We start from the raw sequence: 17,287 nt of genomic DNA, 5'->3' as shown, positions 1-17,287 counted from the left end.
AGTCTGTAGAGTTGAGTAACCAGTATTGCATAACGCACTCATTTGGAGGTACACTGGGTTCAATTTACAAATCTAACCAGGTGTGTGGATATAGCCAGGGGTTTGCTGAGAAGGAGAACATTGACTGTGTTCTTTTAAGCTGTAGCTAACATATTTGGAAAGAAAGACATCTGGAGGACAACATAGCTGCCCAATAATTTAATGAGAATAAGAGGTGCTCACTTTTTGAACCCCCCAATCGGCGCACATGAAAAGGGAATTATTTTAGTGAGTGTTTATTATACCTTTACCCATTGAAGAGCATATAGATTTGAAATATATTAATTATAATATGAACACTAGTGAAGGTAAACAAAGTAAGAATTAAAGCATCAAGTATTATTGGTGGTCAGTGAGAATCTTGTTTTTGGATCTGCTGAGCTGTATTAAACTTTCTCCATATACATCGGAATGATCAATGTGTCTGGGATACTGGTACATCGGGGGAAATGTCCTTGGGATTAAGCATAGGAAAAATTCTAATTACAAAGGAGTAATTGGAGTAATTTGGTAATTCGGTGGTACTCTTTCGATGCAAAATTCCCCAAAACTATACAATTACTCCTGTGCACATAATTATGAGTAGTCTAGCACACAAATACTAATACAGGAGCACAGAAACAACAAACCTAGCATGACCAAGCAGTTGCTGGCTTCTGTTTTCTTATAACGAGACCGCTGAGAATGGTTGCAGAGGAAAAAGGTGATCTAGTCCTGGATGTGTGCTTTGGCATCGGGGCATTCTGTATTCCTTTGACTGGTGAGCCATCTGGGATTGTACCAAAAAGTCAATCTCAGAAAAAAAAAGTCAAGTTATTTAAGGCCTAGGGCTTATTATCTTCCCAGTCTTAGATGATGTTCTTTTCTGTGGAATGTATGTGTGTGGAGCCTGGGCTGAAATAGACCCACGATCTTATACAAACAATTTCCCTGGAATGCAACTATTTTCCTAAGGGTCTTTGGAAGCTAATGACGGCTGGTTAAAAATCAGGAATTTATTTGTAAAATTCAACGGCCAGTATATTTACCAACACTGGTGATGGTAGCTAGGCTAACAACCTTTGGCAAAGCCAATAGGTGTCGCCTATGAAAAAGTTATTGGCTTTCCCAATTAGTTTTAGTCATGTTGTACACCAGCTTGGATGCTGTTCCGCATGGCTAAAGGTTAGCGGGGTAAAGGAGTGTGCAGTGTTGTATAGTGGAGTAGACTGGAGTGTTATAGAGTGGCATAGAGAGTTGATGAGTGGCATAGTGTGACGTAGACTAGAGCTGAGTGGCGTGGAGTGGCAAAAAGTGGAATGCTGTAGGTCGTGGAGGGAGCAGAGTATCAGAGAGGAAGAGTGTAGAGTTGAGTGGTGTAGAATGTCAGAGTGGTGTAGAATGTCAAAGTGGAGTAGAATGTTGTGGAGTGGAGTGGCATAGTGTTGGGGAGTGGTGTAGAGCAGAGTGGAGTTACATATAGGGTGTTGCGTAGAGTGGATTAGATTGTTGTAGAGTACAGTTAAGTAGATTATTTTATAGTGGAGTGGCATAGAGTAGTGAAGGAGTAGGAGAGTGGAATGGCACAGACTGAAGTAGAGTGTTGTAGAGTAGAGTGGCATAGAGTTTCAGAATCAAGTGGCACAGAGTGGAGAGGCATAGAATGGAGTGGAGTGTAACAGTGGAGTGGAGTGTAACAGTGACGCAAAGTGGAGTAGTGTGTCGGAGAATGTATAGTGGCATGGAGTGGTGTAGAGGGAGTTGCGTACAGCATCGTAAAGTTAAGCAGTGTTGTAGCGTGGCATAGAGTGCAGTAAAGTGTTATAGAGTAGAGTGGCATAGAATGGAGTGGAGTTTATTGGAGAAGAGCATCATAGATTGAAGTATTGTGGAGTGTTGTAGCGTGGAGAAGAGTGGACTGGAGTAAAGTACTTGGTGCTGAGTAGATTGCCATAGAGGGCATTGGCTTTGAATGAAGTGGTGTAGAGTCCATTGGCGTAGAATTCAGTGACAGAGAGTAGAGTGATGCACTGGAATCGCTGACAAAATATTGATTACAAAAATATTGAGGTACAATAAATTCTGTGACAAAAATATCAATGTCAAAAATATTGTTGTAAAAAATATAGTTTTTTTTAATGTTAAAAAATAGTGTAAAATAAAGCAAATAATACATATAATTAAAAGAAACTATTAAAATGATTTAAAAAGTTTAAAACATAACTAATACGTATAATGCTGAAATAAATTAAACATATACATAAAAAATATAATTTATATACTTACCTAATAATATTCATAAATAATTATTTTAATAACATACATTGTTAAAAACATTTTATAAATTATAAATACATATAAACACATAGAAAAATTAGATAAATAAAAAATAAATTACAAAATTCAAAACGACAATATGTTTAATTTTTTTAGCATTAATTAGACACAACATTAACTAAAACAATACAGAAATATAATAGATAGCGAAGAGAAAAAAATGACTATTCCCACTCCAGAGAGTGCAACAATAGGGAAAGTGTTGGATAGTGTAGGGGTGAAAATTGCAATTCCCACTCCAGAGAGTGCAACAGTAGGCAAATTGTTGGTTAGAGTAGGGGTAAAAATTACTATTCCCACTCCAGAGAGTGCAACAGTAGGGGAAGTGTTGGATAGTGAACAAGTTAAAATTACTATTCACACTTCAGTGAGTGCAACAGTCGGGAAAGTGTTGGATAGCGTAGGGGTAAGAAATACCATTCCAAATCCAGAGAGTGCAACAGTAGGGAAAGTGTTGGATAGCGTAGGGGTAAAAATTGCTATTCCCACTCCAGACAGTGCAACAGTACGTAAAGTGTTGGATAGAGTAGGGGTTATAATTGCTATTCCAACTCCAGAAAGTGCAACAGTAGGGAAAGTGTTGGATAGAGTAGGGGTAAAAACTGCTATTCCAACTCGAGCGAGTGGAACAGTAGGGAAAGTGGTGGATAGCGTAGGGGTAAAAATTGCTATTCCTACTCCAGAGAGTGCAACAGTAGGGAAAGTGTTGGATAGCGAAAGGGTTAAAATTACTATTCCCACTCCAGAGAGTGCAACAGTAGGGGAAGTGTTGGATAGTGAACAAGTTAAAATTACTATTCACACTCCAGTGAGTGCAACAGTCAGGAAAGTGTTGGATAGCGTAGGGGTAAAAAATACCATTCCAAATCCAGAGAGTGCAACAGTAGGGAAAGTGTTGGATAGCGTAGGGGTAGAAATTGCTATTCCCACTCCAGAGAGTGCAACAGTAGGGAAAGTGTTGCATAGCAAAAGGGTTAAAATTACTATTCCCACTCCAGTGAGTGCAACAGTAGGGAAAGTGTTGGATAGCGTAGGTGGAAACATTACATTCCCACTCCAGTGAATGAAACAGTAGGGAAAGTGTTGGATAGCGTAGAGGTAAAAATTACTATTCCCCCCTCCAGACTGTGCAGCAGTACGAAAAGTGTTGGATAGAGTAGGGGTTATAATTGCTATTCCAACTCCAGAAAGTGCAACTGTAGGGAAAGTGTTGGATAGAGTAGGGGTAAAAACTACTATTCCAACTCGAGCGAGTGGAACAGTAGGGAAAGTGGTGGATAGCGTAGGGGTAAAAATTACTATTCCCACTCCAGAGAGTGAAACAGTAGGGAAAGTGTTGCATAGAGTAGGGGTAAAAATTACAGTTCAGTTCAGTTCATTTAGGCTTTATTTCGAATAAAATTCATAAAAGACAACAAATATAAAAACATTATCAACATTACAACGCTTTACAATGGAGCCCCAGATATATAAGGGATTTTACCTAAAAACAATATACAAGAATTAAAAGGTCCGATTAATTAAAAAGGGTTATTACAAATTCTTTGCGTGAATCAGCCACATCCACCCCAAAAATTTGGCAACACAGATTACAGATTTTTCACAGCGTAAGTCTCGTAATTTCAATAGGGCTACACGATTCCCCCCACAATTTGAGGCTTTACAAATTGGTTTCAACCATTTCAGTCTAGGCGAGCGATATGCTGGGCATGCAAAAAACAGATGACCGATACTTTCAACCTGATCAGGACAGAAGGGGCATTTGTTGCTTGTATTCTTTGCCCACTTTACAGTAAAGGAGTTGGTCGGCAATGTGCCCACCCGAAACTGGTGATACAGCTTACGGTCAAGGGTTTTGCATATCAAGTCCAAGTAGGGCTCAAGGGACGGTGTTATTTTGTGTGTTAAGAACAGCCCCGTTAGGCTATTTTCTGATGACAGAGAGACCAGTGCAGATTTCTTTACAGCCCAAAACTGCTCTTTAAATTCTACTTTAGAAGGGAACCTAGAACATTCGGGATGTAGCCATAATTCGAGGAGGCCCATAGAATATAATATTTGTTTGACCTCCCGCAGCCAAGGGATTTTCTGAGCACCCCACAATGATCTAACCTCGCCCAATTCATGAGCGAAAAGACTAAGCTCTGGAGTTGACCAGAGGCGTTGCCAAAGAGCAACAAGGCGATACTGTGCCATCTTATTCAGCGGTCTGCAGCCTAAGTCTAAAAGCAATGGTTTTATGGGTGACGATTGGGGAAGCCCCACTAAGTTCCGAAGAAACCTATTCTGTGCTGTGGTTAGTGCTGACAAGCTTTTGTAGCCCCATATGTCCGCACCATACAGGGTGGCTGAATTAACCTTGGCCTCATAGATTTTTAACGCTGGTGAAATGCGTTTCGTCAAGGTTTTTTTCTGCTCCTTCAGCAAGCATCCTGTGAGGCGAACAAATTTAAGAATTAAAACCTCCAACTGGGGATTCCAAGTAAGTTGATGGTCAAGCGTCACGCCCAAATAAGTCATGACTTTGACCTGTTCGATAGGGACACCGTCTAATAAAAATGAACTTTTAATTGGTTTATTTTTGTTAAAAACCATAAATTTAGTTTTTTCAGCATTAATCTGAAGGTCGTTTAATGTGCAAAATTCTGCGAATCTATTTAGAGCTGCTTGCAAGCCGCTCCGAGTCTTGGAAAGGAGCAGGGTGTCGTCGGCGAATATTAACATGGGATACTTAGATCCCCCCAGGGTGGGAGCATCAGTTTGTGTTTCGCTAAAAAATGCAACCACCCGGTTGATGAACAAGAGAAACAGGGTAGGGGCCAGCACGCAACCCTGCCGGACCCCACGTTCGACAGGGAAACTAGCGCTCACCTGTCCCTGTTTCCCCCATCTTACACGGGCAAAGTTATCCTCATGTAAGCGCCTGACCAGCTCTAATAAATCAAGTGGAAGGCCCATTAGTCTGAGGGCATCCCAAAGTTTAGCCCTGGGAACCAGGTCGAATGCCGACCTAAGATCGACAAAGGCGGCGTAGATGACACCACCGCCCAAGAAGACCACCATCCAATACAGCATGGTGAGACGAAACACCTGATCTAGGGTGCTGGTGCCTGATCTAAACCCTGCCTGCATGGGGGAGAGTATATTGTTCTGCTCAATCCACCCCTGTATTCTTGCTAGGGCCATTCTTGATAGCACTTTTTGTATGGTATCGATCAGGCTGATGGGGCGATAGTTTTTCGGTGAAGATCGATCCCCTTTCTTGTAGACTGGAAGTATTTCAGCCCCTTTCCAAGAATGTGGTACCCTTGCCCCTGCTGCGATAGAATTTGCTAAAGTTGTTATGTATGGGACCCACAGTTCTAAATTCAGTTTAAAAAGGTCCGCTGGTACAGCATCTATACCTGGGGCCTTCCCAGACTGAATAGAACCTAAAGCATGTTCGGTGTCTGAGTTACAAAAGGTAAGCCTATCCCCTTCAGATTCTAAAATAGTCCCTGCTAAGGGCTCACCTACCAACTGAACGATATTAGGATCTTTAAATTGAGCGGAGAAAAATTCCACCCAATCTACAGCGGAAACATGATTTTCAGGGGTTAGTGAATCCGAGCCCCTGCCCCATCTAACTAACTCCCAAAACTTAATTTGGTTTGACGACTCACAGGCTTGAAGAAGATCAAGCCAATACGAATCATCCCATTCCCTTTTAGCTTCCCAGATAATGCGTTTATAAGCCTGTCTCGCTTCCCTGATGTCAGGGGTGTTTCTGGATTTAACTGCAGCAATAAGAATGCTGTGGGCTTCTCTGCAATTTTTATTATACCAGCCTTTGAATTGCTTCGCTTTCAGTTTTCTACATGGCCTAGTGAGAAGTTCCTTAATAGCCGCAAAACATACCTCATGGAGATCAACAATATTGGGCTTTGTCATGTCATTAAGAGATGATGCAGTCATTCTATCTCTAGTGTCTAGGGCCAGTTCTTCTATTTGACAGACGAGGTCTTGATCAGCTATAACCCTTGACCATTTGACCCATCTTCTGTTATCACACAAAACTAGGTCAGATGTAATACAAGCTGTTTCTGTCTGTGGAAGCCCTAGTCCAGGGACCTTAAGTACAAGTGAGAGTGGGTTATGATCGCTCTCCGGCCTGGTTTCTATTGACATGTCAATTACAGTAGCCCAGGATTCAATTTTGATCAGTATGTAGTCAATGCGACTCGCGCTAGACCCATTATCAAAGGTTGGTTTTCCCGCCTTGTCGGATAAGCTACGGCCATTCACTGCCCGGAGCCCCCATTCAAGGGAAAGCCCAAGCCAGTGGAGGGCAGCCTCCGTACCCCTGACACCCTTAGTAATTGCTAGCGGGGGAATGTTCCAGACAGAATCTTCATCTATACCTACATCCTCAGCGAGGTTCAGGATGGGTTCAAATGAGCAATTCAGATCACCGGCCACTAAAATGAGCTGGTCACTTTTGTACTCATTTAGGAAGTCTTCTAAGTCATTAAGGATGGGTTGCTTCTTGCCACCCTGACAACCTCGGGCATAGATATTAATTAAAACAATATCCTTACAGTTCTCCTTGCTTAGGGATATACAAAGGAGATCATGGTTCTTCACCAGGATTTCCTTAGCGCTAAAGCCAAGTGAGTTTTTTATCCATATGGTGAGACCACCCGAAGCCCTACCCTTGACGCCCTGCATTGCTGGTTTATAAAAATTTAGGAAGCCTACTCTAAACAGGGGATCAACTGACCAAGTTTCCTGGAAAGCGATGATATCGTGTGTCGTGATGTAATCCACCCAATCATCATTGTCCAGGCGACCCCTTAAACCTGCTATATTCCAAGAGGCCACTTTAATTTCATTAACTGGGTTACTAGGGCAAGGAGTCTCAGACTGTCCCGGAGCTCCTAACTCAGCCGGGGTGAAATTATAGACATTGTCAGATATTACTCGTAGGTCTACTGGCGACATAGAACAAGCCATACTGGGAACTGACAGGGTGGTCGGAATAGGGTCAACTGGATGATTTAAAGCGTCCGCCCCCCCCCGAGTCAGTCAACCTCATCCAAACAGCTAAACATATTTGATGTAGGAACTCCTTGCCACCAGGTGCTCTGGTTAGGCCCACCATTCCCAAATCCCCTGTGTCTGGGCTTATGGATTGTCGTCCAAGACCCTCCTATTCCATGCTGTCGTCTAGGAGGATAGAAAAAAGTGAGGGGTCTAACAACGACTGTGTGATCATCTTCACAAGGGGCCCATGAACAAAGATGCTGTGCTGTATGGGGGTCAGCAAATGACACCACTATACAGTCCCCCATGATGGTTTTGTGGGTGGGTCCAACCCATGGTACTCTTCGCACCATTAGTACCCGGCTTCTTTGGTGACTAGGTAGCTGTCTGTTTGTATTTAGCCAGTGGATGACCTTATTTTTGAGAGACCAATGGTTCTCTTTTGTTTGTGGGTCAAGAGTAGGTACACCGGCTAATACAATGACATAAGGGCTAGCCTCCGGTGGTAGGTCAATATAACCACCACGAAAATTACGTCGGCTGGATTCTAAAGATGGCAAGTTCTTATGAGTTAATTGGTTTGGCTGCTGTACGGCAGCTTGGGGTCTGGGTTTAGAGTGTACTACATTCTGTTGTGGACCAGATTGAGCCCTAGCATTAGATATTGCTGTATCCTTTGCGAGGCAAGCGTGTTGTCTGGGTTTGGATGCTACTGGGTCCTGGGACGGAAGACAAACGCTAAGATTTGAGGTAGTAATAGCATTATCCCCAACTTTCGTGCGAGGTTTGGGTACAGGTTTAGGTCTTGGAGGTAGAGGGGCCGAGGGTTCTGGCTCTGAAGGCTGGGAAATTGGACCCTCACCCTGTGAAAGCCTAGCTTCCATTTGCTTAAGACTAAAACTAGCCAATGTGACTATAGTCCTGTCCATTTCTAACAAATGGTTTTCCATTCTGGAAAGTCTAAGTTCCAGGGGGGTAAGTAACTTTTTAAGTGTATCCCAAACAGTTTGTAAAAATTCCTCGTCCCCCTTCTTATCCCCCTCTACCACACTCAATCTCCCCTCCTTTGACCCTTCTTTGCTCTTGTCAGTAAGAATTACCACCGGGGGATCAAGCACAACACCACTTGAGGCACGGATGGAGTCACTGCCTAGTAAAGCTGTGTTGGCTTTATCTTTTTCTTCCCCAAACCCAACAGTGCCCAATGGCCGTCGACAATTAAAAAACTGAGCTCTCGCAATTTTGGCCTTTTTGCGAGCAAAAGTAGACCTAGCCAGACTTTTCTTCTGCTGTAGGGCAACCTTTTTAGCATTAGCAGCTAACTTGGGCGTGACGTTTTTTACTGGGGAGCTTATACCAGCCACGAGAGTGGGTGGTGCAGGCTCCTCCAGAGGAGTTAATAAGCGTTCCTTAGCTTGCTCCGATGGCTACCAGGTTGGAGGGTGGTGTATATCAACCACTGTAAGCAAAGAACGAGGGCCAGATGGACGCTCAGGAGTTAGTGCTAGGGCAAGGTTTCCTAAAGATGATTTCTTGGAAGAAGCTATATTTAAAGACAATTTGCGCGCAGCATCTAGTTCTAGGGAAACCCTATGCTGCATTTTGTTGATTTCCGCATCAATGGCCAAGTTGGTCTTTGTGAGGAAATCGTCCAGGGTCCCACTAGGCTTGTTAAGGCCCTTGGCAGTTTTACTGCGAGTGGCTCGAGTACACATGATGAACAACAAGGAGCAATGGCACAAATAAAAGCTAACTCACAAGAGGAAAATAAATTCGGCCAAGGGAAATGGCCCAGCCCAGACCTCTTAGACCTCAAACGGCCCGCTCTTAGCCCTGTCTTTGCCCCGGGCTGCGTCCCGCGCTGCGGGAGAACAAACACTGTTTATAGTAGTTGGAAAGGGCGGGGGGCGGAGCTACAGGGAGAGCGGACCGGAAGGTGGGCTCGGTCTCGCAGGGACACCTGGGTCAGGTAGTCCCTGCACGCTCGCAGCCCTGTAGCGTTACCAGTTCCAAAGGCCAATCCGAGGTGCCCCCACGGCAGCAGGCAGAGACAGCACAAGTCCCAACGCGAAGCGGCACCCGCGGAGCGGGTGCGGCGAGCTTCTGGCAGCAAGACGACAAGTGAAGCAGGTGAGCGCAGGTCCAACAGTGCGCTAGCAGCAGACAGGTGTGCCAAGGGTCAGGGGCTACTCCAGCTGGTTTTAACGGCCCTCCGATGGGCGGGGGGCGGAGCTACAGGGAGAGCGGACCGGAAGGTGGGCTCGGTCTCGCAGGGACACCTGGGTCAGGAAGTCCCTGCACGCTCGCAGCCCTGTAGCGTTACCAGTTCCAAAGGCCAATCCGAGGTGCCCCCACGGCAGCAGGCAGAGACAGCACAAGTCCCAACGTGAAGCGGCACCCGCGGAGCGGGTGCAGCGAGCTTCTGGCAGCAAGACGACAAGTGAAGCAGGTGAGCGCAGGTCCAACAGTTCGCTAGCAGCAGACAGGTGTCCCAAGGGTCAGGGGCTACTCCAGCTGGTTTTAACGGCCCTCTGATGGGCGGGGGGCGGAGCTACAGGGAGAGCGGACTGGAAGGTGGGCTCGGTCTCGCTGGGACACCTGGGTCAGGTAGTCCCTGCACGCTCGCAGCCCTGTAGCGTTACCAGTTCCAAAGGCCAATCCGAGGTGCCCCCACGGCAGCAGGCAGAGACAGCACAAGTCCCAACGCGAAAGGGTACCCGCGGAGCGGGTGCGGCGAGCTTCTGGCAGCAAGACGACAAGTGAAGCAGGTGAGCGCAGGTCCAACAGTGCGCTAGCAGCAGACAGGTGTCCCAAGGGTCAGGGGCTACTCCAGCTGGTTTTAACGGCCCTCCGATGGGCGGGGGGCGGAGCTACAGGGAGAGCGGACCGGAAGGTGGGCTCGGTCTCGCAGGGACACCTGGGCCAGGTAGTGTTGGATAGCGTAGGGGTTCAAAATAACATACTTATCAATTACTTTTTTTATTGAATAATGATTAATTAATAAATTAACAATACATTAATTATAAATACCAATAAATAAAAAATTACAAATTACTTTAATAAGATTAAATTACTTCCCACCCTATTCGCCAATAAACGCACAACCCACTCCGCATAAAATTTAACTCAATTAATATATTTATCAATTATTCAATTAATAAAAATTAATTACCAATTAATAAGTAATTAACAATACATTATTTATCAATATCAATAAATAAAAAAATTAAAACAATTAATTACCAATTAATAATTGTTTACCAATAAATTATCAATACCAATAAATACATATTATTAAATAATTATTTAATTATAATAAATTACTTCCCACCCTATTCCCCTATAAACACACAACCCCTCCTAAACTAAATTAACACAGTTAACATATTTATCAATTAATTAATTATTACAAATTAATTACCAATTAACAATTAATAAACAATAAATTAATTATCAATACCAAAAAAATAAAAAGTATTAATTAATTTATTATGATTAATTTACTTTCCACCCTATTCTCCTATAAACCCACCGCCCCTTAAATAAAAAATTAATACAATTAATATAATGATCAATTAATCAATTAATATAAACATGTTACCAATTGATAATTAATTATAATAAATTGATTATCAATTCCAATAAATACAAACTTATTATTACAATTAAATTAATTCCCACCCTATTGCCCTAAAAACCACAACTAACTCCAACACAAAAGTTGATACAATTAATATAATTATCAATTAATACATTAATAAAAATTAATAACCATTTAATATTGAATTAAAAATAAATTAATCAATAACAATACAAATTAATAAGAACCTAATTACAATTAAATTACTTCCCACAACCCCCTACAGAACTAAAATGCAAAAATTAATAAAAAATAATAATTTCTAAAATGTATAAATTAATTTCCTACAATTAAATTACTTCCCACCCTATTTCCCTATAAACCCACAACCCGCCACGGTAATAGAACGCAAATTTTACTTTAAATAGTTACTAAATTCTAAACAATTAATATATATATTTAATAAAAAAATACAAAACATAAAAAACATATGGACCACATACATATAAAATACATAACAAAATATGTAACACTAACATAAACATCGATATTATTAACATCAATATTATTGCTATCGATATTACTAACTGCGATATTTTGAAAAACAATATTTCTTACCTTCAGGTCGATATTCTGGTCACCGATATTATTGATTCCGATATTCTGTCCTCACGATATTTTAAACTCGATAATTAGGTGGGTTGAAATAAAAAACTCAATATTTTGTCTGTGCACCATGCACTGAGTAGCAGAATGACGTAGAGTGCACTAAATTGTTTCACAGTAGAGTGAAGTGGAGTGGAGTGGTGTAGGGTAGAGTCGAAAGGTGTAGGGTAGCGTGGTGTAGAGTGCAGTAGAATAGAGTAGAGTGGTGTAGAAGGCAATGGAGTGCAGTGGCAGAGAGTGCAGTGTTATGTAGTAGAGTGTCATAAAGTGCAATGGTGAAGAATAGAGTGGCACAGAGTGCATTGGTGTAGAGTGCAGTGTCGTAAAGTGGTGCAGAATAATGTGACGTAGAGTACAATTGTGTATAGATGCGGGTGTAGTGTTGCAGAGTAGAATATAGTGGTATACAGTGCATTGTTACAGGGTAGATTGAGGAGAATGCTGTAGCACAGAGTGCATTGGTTTTGAGTAAAGTGGGGCATTATTATTACTATTTATTAGAGAGCATTAGTAGTAGTGCACAGTGTAGTAGAGTGGAGCGGCATAGAGTAGAGTGGTGTAGAGTGGAGTGCCGCAGGGTAGATTGCAGTGGCATAGAGTAGAGTGGCATAGAATGGAATGGTGCAGTATGGAGTAGTATGGCGTAGAGTACACTGTTCCAGAGCAGAGTGGGAGTAGCGTAGAGTGCAGTGGCACAGAGTAGAGTATCATAGAGTGCAGTTCTGCAGAGTAGAGTAGTGTGGGGTAGTGTGCACTGGCATAGAGAAGACTGGTGTAGAGAGGAGAGGCGTAGAGTGAAGTGGCGTAGAATGGAGTAGTGCAGAGTAGAGTGAAGTGATGCAGAGTGGAGTAGTGTGGAGTGGTACAGAGTGTAGTGCAGTGCAGAGTGTAGAGTGTTGTAGTGTGGAGTGGTGCAGAGTTGAGCGCAGTGATGTGGAGGGGTAAAGTGGAGTATGAATTATTTGAAGAAGGAAGCATCACCCCTGGAGTAACGTCTCCTAATTGCACAGCCAAGGCCAGAGTAGTAATCCAACGTTAATTAAAAGTAGGAGCAATATTCGAGTCACAAGTTGAATTTATTGCAACACTGTGATTGTTCAATAATCAAATTATATGACGTTGCAGCATTGAATACTTGGGTCAATCATACTTGTACAAACCCAATGCATTTTGGGCAAGCAAAGCCCTTAATCAGAGGAAATTGCATCTAAAAATAAGAAAATGAGGAAAATTAGAACTGTGACACTTATGATATATGAAACCGGGAGAGATGAGGGCAAACAGCTTGCAGCGGGTCTAGTGACATTCACATGTATGGTGTATTCAAGAAGTAAAAACCTACAAATCAAAACGGCGTGGACATGCGAAAATAAAAAGTGCAAAGAGAGAAAATGTGAGATGGACTATAAAAGAATCTAAGAAAAGAAAGCTTTAACCATAACCTCCACCGAAACCGGTTCAAAAACAGTTATTGCTGGTAGCATGCAAAGAATGCAAAATTAAAACTTAAAGTCAATAAGCGACATGAATTAGAGTTATACAGAATGTTAGCAAAATGCGGCCCCCAGGGGAAGTACGTTCGACAGACCAGCCTTCCCCTGGGGTATTCGCGTGAGACAGAGAACAGGGTGTTAGGGAGTGTAGGGGTGGGTTTAGGGGTAGGGTTTTAGGCAAGGGGTTAAAAGGAGGCAGGGGAGGAAGTTCTTCCTCTTCCTGTCCCCAGCGCCTCAGGGTGAAGGTTAGGGAACGTTTTGAGTGAAAGAGTTAGGCGGAGTATGTAGTTTAGTGTAGGGATTGATAGTGGGTCTGCCCAGTTTGCCGACTGGGGCGGGAGTGTGTTCCACTGGTGCTCTGGTGGGCTGTGTAGTGTAGGGCGTTGTTGCCTGTGGCGAAGGGGCCTCCGGCGGCAAGAGTGAGGTCCTCCTTGGTGGCACATCGGACGGTTCGTGATGGGCGAACCGGAAGCAGCGGCTGTTCACGCCGCATTGATTGTGCTGGGCCGAGCCGGGAGAACGAATCTCTCGCGGCCCGGCGTACTTGAACAGGCGTGGGTCGGGATGACCCGCATGCCTCGATCTGCGTCAGCTGGAGTGGCGGCGGCGATGGTGACGTTCCTAGAAGAGCTATCACCGCCCAAATCAGGTACGGCAGGTCGGGGCCGGGGCAAGAAGCAGACTGAAGGAAATAAGCGCGAAGGCAGGTGGCAGAGCCTCCCCGCGTGTCTGCAGTTAGGCGTGACTGCGCTGCAGGGGTCGGCTGGGGTGGGGAGCGGGGGCGGGACTGGTAGCGGTGATGTCGAGGGTGTGGGTGCAGAGGCTGGGGCATTGGCGTCAAGGGGTTTGCAACCCACATTAACGGTGGTGCAGGCCCCAAGGGGCATGGAGGGTGATTTTGGTGAGGACAGTGAGGGGGAGGGGGAGAGTGCACCTGAGGAGCCTGAAACTGTGGATTTCATTCTAGAATTATCCGGGAATGAGTCAGCTGGGGGTGAGGAAGGGGACTGGGGGGAGCAGCCCATGGATTTGTCTAATAGGGGGAAATGGGGGGCTTGTTGCGGGGGCAAAGGCAAAGGGCCTTTAAAAGTGGCCAGGCCACAGGGATCTTTGGGGGTCTCGGGGCAGTGCCCCGGGCACCTCATGGGCAGGGGGTCAGGACCAGGACCAAGGGAAGTGGACAGACAGATGGGACAGCATGTCCCTGGAGGAAAGGATACGGGACCAGCGTCGCATTATTGAGGAAACAGAGATGAGATGACAGGTACTGTGCACAGCCAGGGAGGACACCCGGCACACTACCTAGATGTGGGGCCCGAGCGTGGACCGTCTATAGGGACCTCAGGGTTACGAGTCAAGTGGGTCTGGGAAGAGGAGACAGGGACTGCCTTGACGTTGCAGAGACCTGGTGGCGCTGGGGCCCCTTCAGGCTTAGTCAGCCTGGGGGGTGCAGGCCAGTGAAGGAAGCTGGCAGAGGCCAGGGGGGGGGCAGCGGGGCGCACAACAGCCTCCAAACACCGGGGCAAAGCAGCAGGAGGGTCCACAGTGGCCTGCCCTCCATCGAGGGAGCGGGCATCAACGGTGCCGGATTGCAAGTTTGTGACTGGTATGAAAGGGACAGGAGCGAAACGAGTGGTGAGTGAAGTGCAGAAGGCTCCTGTGCAAGTGGTGGATGAGGAACAGTTGTACTATGATGCTGACAGTGAGGAGTTGGAAGAGGGTGAGGTGCGTGAAGGAGTGGATGGTGTGTGGGACAAGGCTGAAACAGGGAAGTTTGGTGTATTACAGGTGCCACAGTCCAGCAGCAGTGGGAACAAAAAGGCGAGTCAGACGACGGCGGACGCCGGAGAAAAGGACCGGGAGGGGCCCACGAAGCAATCAGGTGAGGGTGTCTGGTGGGATGCTTGGGAAGAAGGCCCCAAAGGAGGGTGTAAAAAGGCCTGCCGGTCGGTTGGTGTTGGGGATGGGTCAGTGAGGGACGCAGGGGCAACAGCTAAAGTGACGGGAGCGACCATGGAGGGGAAAGCAATTGGTGGGAGCAAGCGTTCAAACTGACAAGACTGAGGAACAAGGTGGGAAGGATGAGATGGGGGACAAACATCACAAAAAATTACCGTACATGGGGTTGGCAGTGCCGTTGGGGTCCCATTTATCTGAGAAGACGAGGTCTAGAATATGGAAGCATGAATACGTTGATGTGTTCAAACTGTTAAACAGGGAGATACAGGCCAAAGAGGGTTCTAAGGAGGAAGAATGGGAGTTGACTAGGAGGCCGAGGGTGCCGGTGAATATGGAGAATTGGACGTCAGCATTTCTGATCTATGCAAGTATATATTGCGAGAAGCATCTGAATAGGGCCATTGCGTTACTCAAATATATGGACTCTATCAGGAAAGCCCAGATGCACTTCGGAGGGTTTGCACGGCAGAGTTATGATGAGGAGTTCAGCGCTAGTATTAGCACCAATCCGGATAAGCCTTTGACCAAGAACTCTGGGTACAGTGGATGTCATCTACACAGTCGGCAGCATCCACAAACACAGCCAGTGAGCTCCTGGTTTTGTATTGGCCGTTTCAGGTGCATCCCGCCCAGTCTGGGGCGAGAGGACAGGGAGTGTCCACTGGGTCGGGAAGTCACACCGCTTACGTTGGGGCAACGGGTCAGTCACCCAAGCCCGCAGGGGCTAACACAGGGACCTGTTGGAATTTTAATAAAGGTTTCTGCACACGACACCCCTGCAGATTCAAGCTCGAGTGCTCCAAGTGTTGCGGCCGCCACCCTGTCACCCAATGTTTCACCCTCGCCACGCCCTCCGAGCAGTGGTGGATCACTAAGGAACGGGAGCAGGCTGGGCCAAAGGGCCCCTACACCGGTTGATGTCGAGGCCATGGGTCCATGGCTCTCTAGGTACCCAGATCACGTTTGACCTATTACAAAGTTTGTTGGCTGAGTTGCAGCAGTGTTGTTATAATGAGCATGAGGCAGCATTATTCCGTTTGTGCATGATATGGATGTTTTGGGGGGGATTTCCGGGTGTTGGAATTGTTGGGGGCGAGGGGCGGAGCCGGCAGGGTGTTTGAGGAGGTGCGGCTGGATGGGGCACATTTGGGTATTTGGCTGGGACGTTCAAAATCGGGCTAGTTGGGAAGGGGCAAGTGGGTATGGTTGTGTGAGAATGATTGTGCAGAAGCTTGCCCGGTGCGAGAGTGGAGAGGGTTCTGTAGCAGGTCTCAAAAAGCAGAGGGGGAGATATTTTGTCATGCCTCTCAGAAGCGGGTAACAGCTTTTCAGTTGCTTGCGGTTTTGCAGATGGTACTGAGGCGTGTGGGCAGGGACCCTTCTCTGTATGGGATGCATTCCTTCCGAATTGACGTGGTGGCGGCCGTGCTGGGGTGGTACTGGGACAAGATCAGGTGTGTTGGGCATTGGAGATCCCGCTGCTGTGAACGCTATGTGCGCAAGTGAAGGAGGGTGCGACCGGTGGGGTAGGCGGCACAGCGGCTGGAGCGGTGGTGGTGTTTTTTGGCTGTACTAATATCTTTTTCTTTCTAAGGTTGCGTTAGGGGTCCTGGAGCCAAGGCGGTTACCTGGATTGTTGGACACTCTTTTGTTTACTGGGAATCAAAATATGCGGACAGGTAGGTGTATGGTTGTAGCCTGGGCCTGCAAAGCAGCCACCACGAGGTCCATTGGTGGGGTAAGAGCGGTATGGGATGGCGAGCCTTGTTGCTCTGGTTGACGAAGAAGTGGCTCAGAGGGGCTACCCAGACATGATTGTTATCCATTTGGGGGGAAATTACTTGGTCAAGCAATCTGGAGTGTCCTTGCTGCATCTGAAGCAATGGGATCTGGAGGCAATGAGGAGCAATCTGGCTGGCGCTTGTATTGTTTGGACTGAATTTGTACCGCAACGCATTTGGCGTGGGGTTCTGAAACCTGCAGCTGTTGAAAAGGTGAGGCAAAAGTTGAATCAGGCTATGAGAGTTTTCTGTGACAACAAGGGGATCAAAGTTATTGCCCATGTGGGGCTGCGGCTCTAGGAGCCTCTACTGTTTCGTATTGATGGTGTGCACCTTTCGCACATGGGTAATTCATAATATATGATGGAGATGAGGGATGTCATCAGTAAGTTGTGGAACAAGTCCATCTGGTGCAGACGGAGTTGAGGGCG

Source organism: Lissotriton vulgaris, chromosome 1_1 (genome assembly GCF_964263255.1).
Source record: "Lissotriton vulgaris chromosome 1_1, aLisVul1.2, whole genome shotgun sequence".
NCBI classification, from domain to species: Eukaryota; Metazoa; Chordata; class Amphibia; order Caudata; family Salamandridae; genus Lissotriton; species Lissotriton vulgaris.
The sequence above is the reverse complement of the archived record's forward strand: the minus strand, read 5'-3'. Positions refer to the sequence as shown.